This window comes from Durio zibethinus, chromosome 2 (genome assembly GCF_047325235.1).
Source record: "Durio zibethinus cultivar Kanyao isolate XHJ-2024 chromosome 2, ASM4732523v1, whole genome shotgun sequence".
Taxonomy (NCBI): domain Eukaryota; kingdom Viridiplantae; phylum Streptophyta; class Magnoliopsida; order Malvales; family Malvaceae; genus Durio; species Durio zibethinus.
In genome coordinates, this window is record NC_143163.1 from 21727688 (window position 1) to 21745994 (window position 18307).

Consider the following 18307-nt stretch of genomic DNA (forward strand, 5'->3'; position numbering starts at 1 on the left):
TTACAAGCCATAAAAATGGCATTGGCACGCAGAAATATGAAGATGTGCCTAAACCCACCTACCACCCTATCGATCCACGGCTTGCGCATCCCGTCTCTCTGACCGACGTAGTGCCCACCCGCCCGCCCGCTAGTTTCATCGGTCGGCTTAGGCATACGAAGTTCATTCCCAATCTAAGATCGGACCGGACTAAGGGCTGTGGTAGCAGGATCGGCAGCACGCAGAGGGGGACCCAGCCGATCCCCGACTTGCACATCCCGCCCTTTTGGCTGGCTGAGCGCCCGCACGCTCGTTTTGTGGTTTGACTTAGGCATACGGTGTTCATTCCCAGTCTAAGCATACGGAGTTCATTCCCAGTCTAAGATCGAACCGGATCGAGGGTTACGGTAGCACATTCTGGGCTCGCGCATGTGCTGTTGCCACATTTTTCTTCATCGAGGCACCATCGTCGGAGCATCACCGGAGAACCTGACTAGCGGCATTGGGGTTCCAGCGATCGGGGGGGTCGGGGGGATGTGCGCTCATGATGTACGATGGGTGCTGGTACTTAGCCCTTATATTGGCCCCCTATCCCTCATCAAACCTCGAGAACTCACACTCCCTTAAAGAGCATTTGAGATTTTACAGGTTTGCTGCCAGAAGCCATTAAAGTGTCTGAAATAGGGACACTTTTTTCAAATGGTCACAAAACCTTGTACACTTCGAGTTTTTAGCTGAATGTTTTTGTGCAAGCCAACAAAAATACAATGATTACGTCTACCAAGTTTGGGGCCAAAACTCCTTTCGAAAAAATTTTAAAAAATCTCGAACCGCAAAAAGTTTCAAAAATCGTGAAAAATAGAAAACGAGTCGTCTTGCCGTGAAACTTCACGTGAAGGCTTAAGGGACCATTGTATGAATTTACAAGCCATAAAAATGGCATTGGCACGTAGAAATATGAAGATGTGCCTAAACCCACCTACCACCCTATCGATCCACGGCTTGCGCATCCCGTCTCTCTGGCTGGCGTAGTGCCCACCCGCCCACCCGCTCGCTCGTTTCGTCGGTTGGCTTAGGCATACGGAGTTCATTCCAGTGTAAGATCGGACTGGACCAAGGGTTGCAGCAGCAGGATCGACAACACACAGAGGGGGACCCAGTCGATCCCCAGCATGTGCATCCCGCCCCTCCGACTGGCTGAGCGCCCGCACGCTCATTTCGTGGGTTAAGTTAGGCATACGGAGTTGATTCCCAGTCTAAGCATATGGAGTTCATTCCCAGTCTAAGATCGGTCAGGACCGAGGGCTACGGTAGCACATGCTAGGCTCGGGCATGTGCTGGTGCTGCATTTTTCTTCGTCGGGGCACTATCGTCGGAGCATCGCCGGAGAACCTGACCGATAGCATTGGGGTTTCGACGATCGAGGGGGCCGGCGGGGGTGTACGCATAGGATGTGCGATGGGTGCTGGTACTTCGCCCTTATATTGGCCCTCTATCCCTCATCAAACCTCGAGAACTCACACCCCCTTAAAGAGCATTTGAGATTTTACAGGTTTGCTGCCAGTAGCAATTAAAGTGTCTGAAATGGGGACACTTTTTTCAAATGGTCGCAAAATCTTGTAAAGGCTTGCCACGTAACTTCACGTGAAGGCTTAAGGGACCATTGTATGAATTTACAAGCCATAAAAATGGCATTGGCACGTAGAAATATGAAGATGTGCCTAAACCCACCTACCACCCTATCGATCCACAGCTTGCGCATCCCGTCTCTCTGGTCGGCGTAGTGCCCGCCCGTCCACCCGTTCGCTCGTTTTGTCAGTTGGCTTAGGCATACGGAGTTCATTCCCAGTCTAAGATCAAACCAGATTAAGAGTTGCGGTAGCAGGATCGGCAGCACACAGAGGAGGACCCGATCGATCCTCGACTTACGCATCCTGCCCCTTTGGTCGGCTCAGTGCCCGCACGCTCGTTTCATGGGTTGACTTAAGCATACAAAGTTTATTCCCAGTCTAAGCATACGGAGTTCATTCCCAGTCTAAGATTGGTCCAGACCGAGGGCTGCGGCAGCACATGCTAGGCTCAGGCATGTGCTGGTGCTGCATTTATCTTCGTCGGGGCACTATCGCCGGAGCATCGCCGGAGCATCGCCGGAGAACCTGACCGACGACATTGGGGTTCCGGCGATCGGGGGGGCCAGGGGGTGTGCGCATAGGATGTGCGATGGGTGTTGGTACTTGGCCCTTATATTGGCCCCCTATCCCTCATCAAACCTCGAGAACTCACACCCCCTTAAAGAGCATTTGAGATTTTACAGGTTTGCTGCCAGTAGCAATTAAAGTGTCTGAAATGGGGACACTTTTTTCAAATGGTCACAAATCTTGTACACTTGAAGTGTTTAGCTGAATTTTTTTGTGCATGCCAACAAAAATACAAGGATCACGTCTACCAAGTTTGGGGCCAAAACTCCTACCGAAAAAATTTTAAAAAAATCCCGAAACGTAAAAAGTTTCAGAAATCATGAAAAATGGAAAACGAGTCGTCTTGCCATGAAACTTCACATGAAGGCTTAAGGGACCATTGTATGAATTTACAAGCCATAAAAATGGCATTGGCACATAGAAATATGAAGATGTGCCTAAACCCACCTACCACGCTATCGATCCACGGCTTACGCATCCCGTCTCTCTGGCCGACGTAGTGCCAGCCCGCTCGTTTCGTCGGTTGGCTTAGGCATACAGAGTTCATTCCCTGTCTAAGATCGGACCGGACCGAGGGTTGCTGCAGCATGATCGGCAGCACGTAGAGGGGGACCCGGCCTATCCCCGGCTTGTGCATCCCGCCCCTCTGGCCGGCTGAGCGCCCGCATGCTTGTTTCATGGGTTGACTTAGGCATACAGAGTTCATTCCCAGTCTAAGCATACGGAGTTCATTCCCAGTCTAAGATCAGACTGGACCAAGGGTTACGACAGCACATGCTGGGCTCGGGCATGTGCTAGTGCCGTATTTTTCTTCGTCGGAGCATCATCGGAGAACCTGACTGATGACATTTTTATGGCTTGTAAATTCATCAAACCTCGAGAACTCACACCCCCTTAAAGAGCATTTGAGATTTTACAGGTTTGCTGCCAGTAGCAATTAAAATGTCTGAAATGGGGACATGTTTTTCAAATGGTCACAAAATCTTGTACACTTCGACTTTTTAGCTGAAATTTTTTATGCATGCCAACAAAAATACAAGGACCATGTCTAATAGTTTGGGGCCAAAACTCCTTCGAAAAAAATTTTAAAAAATCCCAAACCGTAAAAGTTTTCAAAATCATGAAAAATAGAAAACGAGTTGTCTAGCCATGAAACTTCACGTGAAGGCTTAAGGGACCATTGTATGAATTTACAAGCCATAAAAATAGTATTGGCACGTAGAAATATGAAGATGTGCCTAAACCCACCTACCACCCAATCGATCCATGGCTTGCGCATCCCGTCTCTCTGGCCGGTGTAGTACCTGCCCGTCCGCCTGCCCGCTCGTTTCGTCGGTTGGCTTAGGCATACGGACTTCATTCCCAGTCTAAGATCGGATCAGACCGAGGGTTGTGGCAGCAGGATCGACAGCACGTAGAGGGGGACCCGACCGAACCCCGGCTTCCGCATCTCGCCCCTCTGGCCGGCTGAGCGTCCGCACGCTCGTTTCATGGGTTGACTTAGGCATACAGAGTTAATTCCCAGTCTAAGATTGGACTAGATCACGGGTTGTGACAGCACATGCTGGGCTCGGGCATGTGCTGGTGCCACATTTTTCTTCACCGGGCCACCATCATTGGAGCATCGCCAGAGAACCTGACTGGTGGCATTTGGCTTACGACGATCAGGGGGGCCAGGGGGTGTGCGTACAAGATGTGCGATGGGTGCTGGTACTTGGCCCTTATATTGGCCCCCTATCCCTCATCAAACATCGAGAACTCACACCCCTTAAAGAGCATTTGAGATTTTACAGGTTTGCTGCCAGTAGCCATTAAAGTGTCTAAAATGGGGACACTTTTTTCAAATGGTCACAAAATCTTTCACACTTCGAGTTTTTAGCTGAATTTTTTTGTGCATGCCAACAAAAATACAAGGATCACATCTAATAGTTTGGGGCCAAAACTCCTTGCCAAAAAATTATAAAAAATCCCGAACCGCAAAAAGTTTCAAAAATTGTGGAAAATAGAAAACGGGTCGTCTTGCCATGAAACTTCACGTGAAGGCTTAAGGGACCATTGTATGAATTTACAAGCCATAAAAATGGCATTGGCATGCAGAAATATGAAGATGTGCCTAAACCCACTTACCACCCTATCAATCCACGGCTTGCGCATCCTGTCTCTCTGGCCAGCGTAGTGCCCGTCCGCCCGCCCGCACTTTCGTTTCGTCGGTTGGCATAGGCATACGGAGTTCATTCCCATTCTAAGATCGGATCGGACCGACGGTTGCGATAGTAGGATCGACAGCACACAGAGAGGGACCCGGCCGATCCCCAGCTTGCGCATCCCGCCTCTCTGGCCGGTTGAGCGCCCGCACGCTCATTTCGTGGGTTAACTTAGGCATACGGAGTTCATTCCCAGTCTAAGCATACGGAGTTCATTCCTAGTCTAAGATCGGACCGGACCGAGGTTTGCGGCAACACATGCTAGGCTCGGGCATGTGCTGGTGCTGCATTTTTCTTCCCTGGGGCACCATCGCCGGAGCATCGCCGGAGAACCTGACCGACGGCATTGGGGTTTCGGCGATCGGGAGGGTCGAGAGGGGGGTGTGCGCACATGATGTGCGATGGGTGCTGGTACTTGGCCCTTATATTGGCCCCCTATCCCTCATCAAACCTCGAGAACTCACACCCCCTTAAAGAGAATTTGGGATTTTACAGGTTTGCTGCCAGTAGCCATTAAAGTGTCTGAAATGGGGACACTTTTTTCAAATGTTCGCAAAATCTTATACACTTCAAGTTTTTAGCTGAATTTTTTTGTGCATGCCTATAAAAATACAAGGATCACGTTTACCAAGTTTGGGACCAAAACTCCTTCCGAAAAAATTTTTAAAAATGTTTTGAAACCGCAAAATGTTTTGAAAATCATGAAAAATAGAAAACGAGTCGTCTTCCCATGAAACTTCACGTGAAGGCTTAAGGGACCATTGTATGAATTTACAAGCCATAAAAATGGCATTGGAATGTAGAAATATGAAGATGTGCCTAAACCCACCTACCATCCTATCGATCCATGGCTTGTGCATCCCGTCTCTCTGGTCGGCGTAGTGCCCGCCCGCCCGTCCGCCTGCTCGTTTCGTCAGTTTGCGCATCCCACCCCTCTGGCTGGCTGAGCACCCACACGCTCATTTTGTTGGTTGACTTAGGCATACAGAGTTCATTCCTAGTCTAAGCATACGGAGTTCATTCCCAGTCTGAGATCGGACCAGACCGAGGGTTGCGGAACCACATGCTAGGCACTGGCATATGCTGGTGCCGTATTTTTCTTCGTCGGGGCACCATCGCCGGAGAACTTGACCAGCGGCATTGGGGTTCCGGCGATCGGGGGGGTCGAGGGGGGTGTGCGCACATGATGTGTGATGGGTGCCGGTACTTGGCCCTTATATTGGCTCCCTATCCTCATCAAACCTCGAGAACTCACACCCCCTTAAAGAGCATTTGAGATTTTACAGGTTTGCTGCCAGTAGCCATTAAAGTGTCTAAAATGGGGACACTTTTTTCAAATGGTCACAAAATCTTGTACACTTTGAGTTTTTAGCTAAATTTCTTTGTGCATGCCAACAAAAATAAAAGGATCACATCTACCAAGTTTGGGGGTAAAACACCTTCCGAAAAAATTTTAAAAAATCCCGTACCGTAAAAACTTTCAAATGGCCGACGTAGTGCCTGCCCGCTCGCTCGCCCGTTCGTTTCATCAGTTGGCTTAGGCATACGGAGTTCATTCCCAATCTAAGATCAGACCGGACCAAGCTTTGTGGTAGCAGGATCGACAGCACATAAAGAGGGACCCGGCCGATCCCTGGCTTGCGCATCCCACCCCTCTAGCCGGCTGAGCGCCCGCACGCTCGTTTCGTGGGTTGACTTAGGCATACGGATTTCATTCCTAGTCTAAGCATCCGGAGTTTATTCCCAGTCTAAGATCAGGCCGGGCTGAGGGTTGCAGGAGCACATGCTGGGCTCGGGCATGTGCTGGTGCCGCATTTTTCATTGTCGGGGCACCATCGCCAGAGCATCCCCGGAGAACCTGACCGACGACATTAGGGTTTCGACGATCGGGGGGCCGAGGGGGTTGTGCACACATGATGTACGATGGGTGCTGGTACTTGGCCCTTATATTGGCCTGCTATCACTCATCAAACCTCGAGAACTCACACACCCTTTAAAAGCATTTGAGATTTTACAGGTTTGCTGCCAGTAGCCATTAAAGTGTCTGAAATGGGCACATTTTTTTCAAATGGTCACAAAATCTTGTACACTTTGAGTTTTTAGCTGAATTTTTTTGTGCATGCCAACAAAAATGCAAGGATCATGTCTACCAAGTTTGGGGGGAAAAAATCCTTCAAAAAAAATTTTAAAAAATCCCGAACAGCAAAAGGCTTCAAAAATCATGAAAAACAGAAAACGAGTCATCTTGCCATGAAACTTTATGTGAAGGCTTAGGGGACCATTGTATGAATTTACAAGCCATAAAAATGGCATTGGCATGCAGAAATATGAAGATATGCCTAAACACACCTATAACCCTATCGATCCACGGCTTGTTTATCCTGTCTCTCTGGCCGGCGTAGTGCCCGCCCGTCCGTCCGCCCACTCGTTTCATCAGTTAGCTTAGGCATACAGAGTTCATACCCAGTCTAAGATTAGATCGGATCGAGGGTTGCGGTAGCAGCATTGGTAGCACGCAGAGGGGGACCCGGCCGATCCCCAGCTTGCGCATCCCATCCCTCTGGCCAGCTGAGCGCCCGCATGCTCGTTTCGTGGGTTGACTTAGGTATACGGAGTTCATTCCCAGTCTAAGCATACGGAGTTCATTCGCAGTCTAAGATCGGACCGGATCGAGGGTTATGGCAGCACATGCTGGGCTCGGGCATGTGCTGGTGACACATTTTTCTTTATCGGGGGACCATCGCCGGAGCATCGTTGGGGAACCTAATCGGTGGCAGCAGGATCGACAGCAGGATCACCACCTTGGGCATCCTGCCCCTCTGGCCGGCTAAGCGCCCGCACGCTTGTTTCGTGGGTTGACTTAGGCATACGGAGTTCATTCCCAGTCTAAGCATACGAAGTTCATTCCCAGTCTAAGATCGGATCGGACCGAGGGTTACGACAGGACATGCTGGGCTCGGGCATGTGCTGGTGCCGCATTTTTCTTTGTCGAAGCATCGTCAGAGAACCTGACCGGCGGCCACGGGGTTCTGACGATCGAGGGGGCCGGGGGGTGTACACACATAATGTGCGATGGGTGTGGGTACTTGGCCCTTATATTGGCCCCCTATCCCTCATCAAACCTCGAGAACTGACACCCCTTAAAAAGCATTTGAGATTTTACAGGTTTGCTGCCAGTAGCCATTAAAGTGTCTGAAAAGGGGACACTTTTTCAAATGGTCACAAAATCTTGTACACTTCGAGGTTTTAGCTGAATTTTTTTGTGCATGCTAGCAAAAATTACAAGGATCACGTCTACCAAGTTTGGGCCAAAACTCCTTCCAAAAATATTTTAAAAAATCCTGAACCGCAAAAAGTTTCAAAAATCATGAAAAATAGAAAACGAGTCGTCTTGCCATGAAACTTCACGTGAAGGCTTGAGGGACCATTGTATGAGTTTACAAGCCATAAAAATGGCCTTGGCATGCAAAAATATGAAGATGTGTCTAAACCCACCTACCACCCTATCGATCCACGGCTTGCGCATCCCGTCTCTCTGGCCGGCGTAGTGCCCACCCGCCTGCCTGCCCACTCGTTTCGTCGGTTGGCTTAGGCATACAGAGTTCATTCCCTGTCTAAGATTGAACCAGACCAAGGGTTGCAGTAGTAGGATCGGAAGCACGCAGAGGGGGACCCAGCCCATCCCTGGCTTGCGCATCCCGCCCCTCTGGCTGGCTGAGTGCCCGCACGCTCGTTTCGTGCGTTGACTTAGGCATACAGAATTCATTCCCAGTCTAAGCATACGGAGTTCATTCCCAGTCTAAGATCGGATCAGACCGAGGTTTGCGGTAGCACATGCTGGGCTCAGGCATGTGCTGGTGCCACATTTTTCTTTGCCGGGGCACCATCGTCGGAGCATCGTCGGGGAACCTGACCGGCGGCATTAGGGTTCCGACGATCGGGGGGACCGAGGGGGGTGTGCGCACATGATGTGCAATGGGTGCTGGTACTTGGCCCTTATATTGGCCCCCTATCCCTCATCAAACCTCGAGAACTCACACACCCTTTAAAAGCATTTGAGATTTTACAGGTTTGCTGCCAGTAGCCATTAAAGTGTCTGAAATGGGGACACTTTTTTCAAATGGTCACAAAATCTTGTACACTTCGAGTTTTTAGCTGAATTTTTTTGTGCATGCCAACAAAAATGCAAGGATCATGTCTACCAAGTTTTCGGGGAAAAATCCTTCCAAAAAATTTTTAAAAAATCCCGAACAGCAAAAAGCTTCAAAAATCATGAAAAATAGAAAACGAGTCGTCTTGCCATGAAACTTTACGTGAAGGCTTAGGGGACCATTGTATGAATTTACAAGCCATAAAAATGGCATTGGCACGCAGAAATATGAAGATGTGCCTAAACACACCTACAACCCTATCGATCCACGGCTTGCGCATCCCGTCTCTCTGGCCGGCGTGGTGCCCACCAGCCCGCCCGCCCACTCGTTTCGTCAGTTGGCTTAGGCATACGGAGCTCATTCCCTGTCTAAGATTGGACCAGATCGAGGGTTGCGGTAGCAGGATCGGCAGCACGCAGAGGGGGATCCGACCGATCCCCAGCTTGCGCATCCCGCCCCTCTAGCCAGCTGAGCGCCCGCACGCTCGTTTCGTGCGTTGACATAGGCATACGGAGTTCATTCCCAGTCTAAGCATACGGAGTTCATTCCCAGTCTAAGATCGGATCGGACCAAGGGTTCTGGCAGCACATACTGGGCTCGGGCATTTGCTGGTGCCACATTTTTCTTTGCCGGGGCACCATCGCCGGAGCATTGCCGGGGAACCTGACCTGCAGCATTAGGGTTCTGACGATCGGGGGGCCCGAGGGGTGTGTGCGCACATGATGTGCGATGGGTACTGGTACTTGGTCCTTATCCTGGCGATCGGGCGGGCGGGGGGGGGTGTGCACGGATGATGTGCGATGGGTGCTGGTACTTGGCCCTTATATTGGCCCCCTATCCCTCATCAAACCTCGAGAACTCATACCCCCTTAAAGAGCATTTGAGATTTTACAGGTTTGCTGCCAGTAGCCATTAAAGTGTCTAAAATGGGGACACTTTTTTCAAATGGTCACAAAATCTTGTACACTTCGAGTTTTTAGCTGAATTTTTTTGTGCATGCGAACAAAAATACAAGGATCACATCTAGCAAGTTTGGGGCCGAAACTCATTTTGAAAAAACATTAAAAAATCTCGAACCGTAAAAAGTTTCAAAAATCATGAAAAATAGAAAATGAGTCGTCTTGCCATGAAACTTCACGTGAAGGCTTAAGGGAGCATTGTTTGAATTTACAAGCCATAAAATGGCATTGGCATGCAGAAATAAGAAGATGTACCTAAACCCACGTACCACCCTATCGATCCACGGCTTGTGCATCCCGTCTTTCTGGTCGACGTAGTGCCCGCCCGCCCGCCCGCTTGTTTCGTCGGTTGGCTTAGGCATACGGAGTTCATTCCTAGTATAAGATCGGACCGGACTGAGGGTTGTAGTAGCAAAATTGGCAGCACGCAGAGGGGAACCCGGTTGATCCCCGACTTGCGCATCCCGCCCCTCTAGCCTGCTAAGTGCCCGCACGCTCGTTTTATGGGTTGACTTAGGCATACGGATTTCATTCCCAGTCTAAGCATACGGAGTTCATTCTCAGTCTAAGATCGGACTGGACCGAGGGTTACGGCAGCACATGCTGGGCTTGGGCATGTGCTGGTGCCGCATTTTTCTTCGCCAGGGCACCATCGTCGAAGAACTTGACCGACAGCATTGGGGTTCTGACGATCGAGGGGGCCGGGGGGTGTGCGGACATGATGTGCGATGGGTGCTGGTACTTGGCCCTTATATTGGCCCCTTTCCCTCATCAAACCTTGAGAACTCACACCCCCTTAAAGAGCATTTGAGATTTTACAGGTTTGCTGCCAGTAGCCATTTAAGTGTCTGAAATGGGGACACTTTTTTCAAATGGTCACAAAATCTTGTACACTTCGAGTTTTTAGCTGAATTTTTTTGAGCATGCCGACAAAAATACAAGGATCACGTCTACCAACTTTGGGGCTGAAATGCCTTTCGAAAATCATGAAAAATAGAAAATGAGTCGTCTTGCCATGAAACTTCACGTGAAGGCTTAAAGGACCGTTGTATGAATTTACAAGCTATGAAAATGGCATTGGCACGCAAAAATATGAAGATGTGCCTAAACCCACCTACCACCCTATCGATCCAATGCTTGCGCATCCCGTCTCTCTGGCCGGCGTAGTGCCCGCCCGTCTACCCGCCCGCTCGTTTCGTCGGTTGGCTTAGGCATACGGAGTTCATTCCCAATCTAAGATTGGACCGGATCGAGGGTTGCAGCAGTAGGAACGGCAGCACGTAGAGGGGGTCCCGACCGATCCTCGGCTTACGCACCCCGCCCCTCTGGCCGGCTGAGCACCCGTACACTTGTTTCGTGTGTTGACTTAGGCATACGGAGTTCATTCCAAGTCTAAGCATATGAAGTTCATTCCCAGTCTATGATCGGACCAGATTGCGGGTTGCGTTAGCACATGCTGGGCTCGGGCATGTGCTGGTGCCGTATTTTTCTTCATCGGGGCACCATCGCCAGAGCATCGCCAAAGAACCTGACCAGTGACGTTGGGGTTCCGACGATCGGGGGGCCCGGGGGGTGTGCGCATATGATGTGCGATGGGTGCTGGTACTTGGCCCTTATATTAGCCTCCTATCCATCATCAAACCTTGAGAACTCACACCCCCTTAAAGAGCATTTGAGATTTTACAGGTTTGCTGCCAGTAGCCATTAAAGTGTCTGAAATGGGGACACTTTTTTCAAATGGTCACAAAATCTTGTACACTTCGAGTTTTTAGCTGAATTTTTTTGTGCATTCCAACAAAAATACGAGGATCACGTCTACCAAGTTTGGGGGCAAAACTCCTGCTGAAAAAATTTGAAAAAATCTCGAACCACAAAAAGTTTTAAAAATCATGAAAAATAGAAAACGAGTCGTCTTGCCATGAAACTTCACGTGAAGGCTTAGGGGACGATTGTATGAATTTACAAGCCATAAAAATGTCATTGGCATGAAAAAATATGAAGATGTGCCTAAACTGACCTACCACCCTATCGATCCATAGCTTGCGCATCCTGTCTCTCTGGCCGGTGTAGTGCCCGCCTGCCCCCTTGTTTCATCGGTTGGATTAGGCATACGGAGTTCATTCCCAGTCTAAGGTTGGACCAGACCAAGGGTTGCGGCAGCAAGATCGACAGCATGCAGAGGGGGACCCGGTCAATCCCCGACTTGCGTATCCCACCCCTCTGGCTGGCTGAGTGCCTTCATGCTCGTTTCGTGGGTTGACTTAGGCATACGAAGTTCATTCCCAGTCCAAGCATACGGAGTTCATTGCCAATCTAAGATTGGACTGGACCGAGGTTTGCGGCAGCACATGCTAGGCTCGAGCATGTGCTGGTGCCACATTTTTCTTTGCCGGGGCACCATTGTCGGAGCATCACCGGAGAACCTGACCGGCGGTATTGGGGTTCCAACGATCGGGGGGGCTGGGGGGTGTGTGCACATGATGTGTGATGGCTGCTGGTACTTGGCCCTTATATTGGCCCGCTATCCCTCATCAAACTTCAAGAACTCACACCCCCTTAAAGAGCATATGAGATTTTACAGGTTTGCTGCCAGTAGCCATTAAGGTGTCTAAAATGGGGACACTTTTTTCAAATTATCACAAAATCTTGTACACATCGATTTTTTAGCTGAATTTTTTTGTGCATGCCAATAAAAATACAAGGATCAAATCTACCAGGTTTGGGGCCAAAACTCCTACCAAAAAAATTTTAAAAAACCTTGAATCGTAAAAAGTTTTGAAAATCGTGCAAAATAGAAAACGAGTCGTCATGCCATGAAACTTCACGTGAAGGCTTAAGGGACCATTGTATGAACTTACAAATCATAAAAATGGCTTTAGCACACAGAAATATGAAGATGTGCCTAAATCCACCTACCACCCTATCGATCCACGGCTTGTGCGTCCCGTCTCTCTGGCCGGCATAGTACCCGCCCGCCCGCCCGTCTGCTCGTTTCGTCGGTTGGCTAAGGCATACAGAGTTCAATCCCAGTCTAAGATCAGACCGGATCAAGGGTTGCGATAGCAGGATCGGCAGCACGCAGAGGGGGACCCGACCGATCCTCGGCTTGCGCATCCCCTCCCTCTGGCCGACTGAGAGCCCGCACGCTCGTTTCGTGGGTTGACTTAGGCATACGGAGTTCATTCCCAGTCTAAGCATACAGAGTTCATTCCCAGTCTAAGATCAGACCGGACCGAGGGTTATGAAAGCACATGCTGGGCTCGAGCATGTGCTGGTGCCACATTTTTCTTCGCCAAGGCACCATCGCCGGAGCATCGTTGGAGAACCTGACCGACGACATTGAGGTTCCGACGATCGGGGCGGTCGGGGGGTGTACGCACATGATGTGTGATGGGTGCTGGCACTTGGCCCTTATATTGGCCCCCCATCTCTCATCAAACCTTGAGAACTCACAGCCCCTTAAAGAGCATTTGAGATTTTACAGGTTTGTTGCTAGTAGCCATTAAAGTGTCTGAAATGGAGACACTTTTTTCAAATGGTCACAAAATCTTGTACACTTCGAGTTTTTAGCTGAATTTTTTTGTGCATGCCAAAAAAAATTCAAGGATCATGTCTACCATGTTTGGTTCAAAAACTCCTTCCGAAAAAATTTTAAAAAATTTTGAACTGTAAAAAGTTTGAAAATCGTGAAAAATAGAAAACGAGTCGTCTTGCCATGAAACTTCACGTGAAGGCTTAAGGGACCATTGTATGAATTTACAAGCCATAAAAATGGCATTGGCATGCAGAAATAAGAAGATGTGCCTAAACCCACCTACCACCCTATCGATACACGGCTTGCGCATCCCGTCTCTCTGGCCGACGTAGCGGCCGCCCACCTGCCCGCCCGCTCATTTTGTCGGTTGGCTTAGGCATACGGAGTTTATTCCCAGTCTAAGATTGGATCGAACCAAGGGTTGCGGTAGCAGGATCGGTAGCACGTAGAGGGGGACCCGACCGATTCTCGACTTGCGCATGCCGCCCCTCTACCCGACTGAGCGCCCGCACACTCGTTTCGTGGGTTGACTTAGGCATACAGAGTTCATTCCCAGTATAACATCGGATCGAGCCGAGGGTTACGACAGCACATGCTGGGCTCGGGCATGTGCTGGTGTCGCATTTTTCTTCGTCGGGGCACTATCGTCGGAGAACCTGACCGACGGCATTGGGGTTCCAACGATCGGGGGGCCAGGGGGGTGTGCACACATGATGCATGATGGGTGCCGGTACTTGCCCTTATATTGGCCCCCTATCCCTCATCAAACCTCAAGAACTCACATCCCCTTAAAGAGCATTTGAGATTTTATAGGTTTCTGCCAGTAGCCATTAAAGTGTCTGAAATGGGGACACTTTTTTCAAATGGTCACAAAATCTTGTACACTTCGAGTTTTTAGGTGAATTGTTTTGTGCATGCCAAAAAAAATACAAGGATCACGTCCACCAAGTTTGGGAACAAAACTCCATCCGAAAAAATTTTAAAAAATCCCAAACCGCAAAAAGTTTCAAAAATCGTGAAAAATAGAAAACAAGTCGTCTTGCCTTGAAACTTCACGTGAAGGCTTAAGGGACAATTGTATGAATTTACAAGCCACAAAAATGGCATTGGCATGTTGAAATATGAAGATATGCCTAAACCCACCTACCACTCTATTGATCCACGGCTTGCACGTCCCCGTCTCTCTGGCCGACGTTGTGCCCCCCGCCTGTCCGCCCACTCATTTCGTCGGTTGGCTTAGGCATATGGAGTTCATTGCTAGTCTAAGACCGAACCGGACCGAGGGTTGTGGTAGTAGGATCGGCAGCACGCAGAGGCGGACTCGGTCGATCCCCGGCTTACGCATCCCACCCCTCTGGCCGGCTGAGCGCCTGCACGCTCGTTTCGTGGGTTGACTTAGGCATACGGAGTTGATTCCCAATCTAAGCATGCAGAGTTCATTCCCGGTGTAAGATTGGATTAGACCGAGGGTTGAGGCAGCACTTGCTGGGCTCGGGCATTTGCTGATGCCGCATTTTTCTTCACCGGGGCACCATCATCGGAGCATCGTCGGAGAACCTGACCTGCGGCATTGGGGTTTCGGCGATCGGGGGGCCGGGGGGGGTGTGCGCACATGATGTGTGATGGGTGCTGGTACTTGGCCCTTATATTGGACCCCTATCCCTCATCAAATCTCGAGAACTCACACCCCCTTAAAGAGCATTTGAGATTTTACAGGTTTGCTGCCAGTAGCCTTTAAAATGTCTGAAATGGGGACATTTTTTTCAAATGGTCACAAAATCTTGTACACTTCGAGTTTTTAGCTGAATTTTTTTGTGCATGCCAACAAAAATACAAGGATCAGGTCTACCAAGTTGGGCCCAAAACTCCTTTCGAAAAAATTTTAAAAAATCCCAAACAGTAAAAACTCTCAAAACTCATAAAAAATAGAAAACGAGTCGTCTTGCCATAAAACTTCACGTGAAGGCTTAAGGGACCATTGTATGAATTTACAAGCCATAAAAATGGCATTGGCACGCAGAAATATGAAGATGTCCCTAAACCCAGCTACCACCCAATCGATCCATGGCTTGCGCATCCCGTCTCTCTGTCCGGCGTAATGCCCGCCCGTCGGCCCGTCCGCTCATTACGTCGGTTGGCTTAGGCATACGGAGTTCATTCCCAGTCTAAGATCAGACCAGACCGAGGGTTGTGGTAGCAGAATTGGCAGCACACATAGGGGGACCCGGCCGATCCCCGGCTTACGCATCCCACCCCTCTGGCCGACTGAGCGCTTGCATGCTCGTTTCGTGGGTTGACTTAGGCATACGGAGTTCATTCCCAATCTAAGCATACGGAGTTCATTCCCAGTCTAAGATCGGATCAGACCGAGGGTTGCGACAGCACTAGTTGGGCTCGAGCATGTGCTGGTGCCGTATTTTTCTTCATCGGGGCTCCATCGTCGGAGCATCGCCAAAGAACCTGACCTATGGCATTGGGGTTCTGGTGATCGGAGGGCCGGGGGGGTGTGCGCACATTATGTGCGATGGGTGCTGGTACTTGGCCCATATCATATCCCCCTATCCCTCATCAAACTTTGAGAACTCACACCCCCTTAAAGAGCATTTGAGATTTTATAGGTTTGCTGCCAGTAGCCATTAAAGTGTCTAAAATGGGGACAATTTTTTAAAATGGTCACAAAATCTTGTACACTTCGAGTTTTTAGCTGAATTGATTTGTGCATGCCAACAAAAATACAAGGATGACGTCTACCAAGTTTAGGGCCAAAACTCGTTCTGAAAAAATTTTAAAAAATCCCAAATCGCAAAAAGTTTTGAAAATCGTGAAAAAAGGAAAAGGAGTCGTCTTGCCATGAAACTTCACGTGAAGGCTTAAGGGACCATTGTATGAATTTACAAGCCATAAAAATGGCATTGGCACACACAAATATGAAGATGTGCCAAACGCACCTACCACCCTATCGATCCACGGCTTGCGCATCTCGTCTCTCTGGCCGGCGTAGTGCTCGTCTGCCCGCCTACCCGCTCGTTTAGTCGGTTGGCCTAGGCATACAGAGTTCATTCCCAGTCCATGATCGGACCGGACCGAGGGTTGCAGCAGCAGGATTGGCAACATGCAGAGGGGGACCTGGCCGATCCCCGGCTTGCACATCCCGCCCCTCTGGCCGGCTGAGCACCCGCACGCTCGTTTCATGGGTTGACTTAGGCGTACGAGTTCATTCCCAATCTAAGCATACGGAGTTCATTCCCAGTCTAAGTTCGGATCAGACCAAGGTTTGTGACAGCACATGCTGGGCTCGGGCATGTGCTGGTGCCGCATTTTTCTTCGTCATGGCACCATCTCCAGAGCATCACCGGAGAACCTGACCGACGGCATTGGGGCTCCGGCGATTGGGGGGTGGGGGGGTGTGCGCACATGATGTGTGATGGGTGCTGGTACTTGGCCCTTATTTTGGCCCCCTATCCCTCATCAAAGCTTGAGAACTCACACCCCGTTAAAGAGCGTTTGAGATTTTACAGGTTTGCTGCCAGTAGCCATTAAAGTATCTGAAATAGGGACATTTTTTTCAAATGGTTACAAAATCTTGCACACTTCGAGTTTTTAGCTGAATTTTTTTGTGCATGCCAAAAAAATTACAAGGATGACGTCTACCAAGTTTGGGGCCAAAACTCCTTCCGAAAAACTTTTAAAAATTCTCGAATCGTAAAATGTTTTGAAAATCGTGAAAAATAGAAAACGAGTCGTCTCGCCATGAAACTTCACGTGAAGGCTTAAGGGACCATTGTATGAATTTACAAGCCACAAAAATGGCATTGGCACGTAGAAAGGTGAAGATATGCCTAAACCCACCTACCACCCTATCGATCCATGGCTTGTGCGTCTCGTCTCTCTGGCCGACGTTGTGCCCCCCCGCCTATCCGCCCACTCATTTCGTCGGTTGGCTTAAGCATATGGAGTTCATTCCCAGTCTAAGACCGGATCAGACCGATGGTTGTGGCAGTAGGATCGGTAGCACGCAGAGGGGGACCGGTCGATCCCCGGCTTACGCATCCCACTCCTCTGGCCGGCTGAGCGCCTGCACGCTCGTTTCGTGGGTTGACTTAGGCATACGGAGTTGATTCCCAATCTAAGCATACAGAGTTCATTCCCAGTCTAAGATCGAATTAGACCAAGGGTTGAGGCAGCACTTGCTGGGCTCGGGCATGTGCTGGTGCTACATTTTTCTTCGTCGAGGCACCATCGCCGGAGCATCGCCGGAGAACCTGACAGGCGGCATTGGGGTTCCGACGATCGAGGGGGCCGGGGGGGTGTGTGCACATGATGTGAGATGGGTGCTGGTACTTGGCCCTTATATTGGCCCCCTATCCCTTATCAAACCTCAAGAACTGACATCCCCTTAAAGAGCAATTGAGATTTTACAGGTTTGCTGCCAGTGGCAATTAAAGTGTCTGAAATGGGGACACTTTTTTCAAATGGTCACAAAATCTTGTACACTTCGAGTTTTTAGCAGAATATTTTTGTGTATTTCAAAAAAAATACAAGGATCACGTCTGCCAAGTTTGGGGCCAAAACTCCTTCCGAAAAAATTTAAAAAAATCCTGAACCATAAAAAGTTTTGAAAATCATGAAAAATGGAAAACGAGTCGTCTTGCCATGAAACTTCGCGAGAAGGCTTAAGGGACCATTGTAAAATGGCATTGGCATGCAGAAAATATGAAGATGTGCCAAAACCCACCTACCACCCTATCGATCCACGGCTTGCGCATCCCGTCGCTCTGGCCGACGTAATGCCCGCCCCCCCGCCCGCTCGTTTCGTCGATTGGCTTAGGCATACGGAGTTCATTCCCAATCTAAGATCAGACCGAACCGAGGGTTACGGTAGCAGGATTGGCAGCACGCAGAGGGGGACTCGGTCGATCCTCAGCTTGTACATCCTGCCCTTCTGGCCGGCTGAGTGCTCGCACGCTCCTTTCGTGCATTGACTTAGGCGTACGCAGTTCTTTCCCAGTCTAAGCATACGGAGTTCATTCCCAGTCTAAGATCGACTGGATCGAGGGTTGCAGCAGCACATGTTGGGCTCGGGCATGTGTTGGTGCCACATTTTTCTTCACCGGGGCACCATCACCGGAGAACCTAACCGGCGGCATTAGGGTTCCGACGACCGGGGGGCCGGGTGGGGTGTGCGCACATGATGTGCAATGGGTGCTGGTACTTGGCCCTTATATTGGCCCCCTATCCCTCATCAAACCTCGAGAACTCACACCCCCTTAAAGAGCGTTTG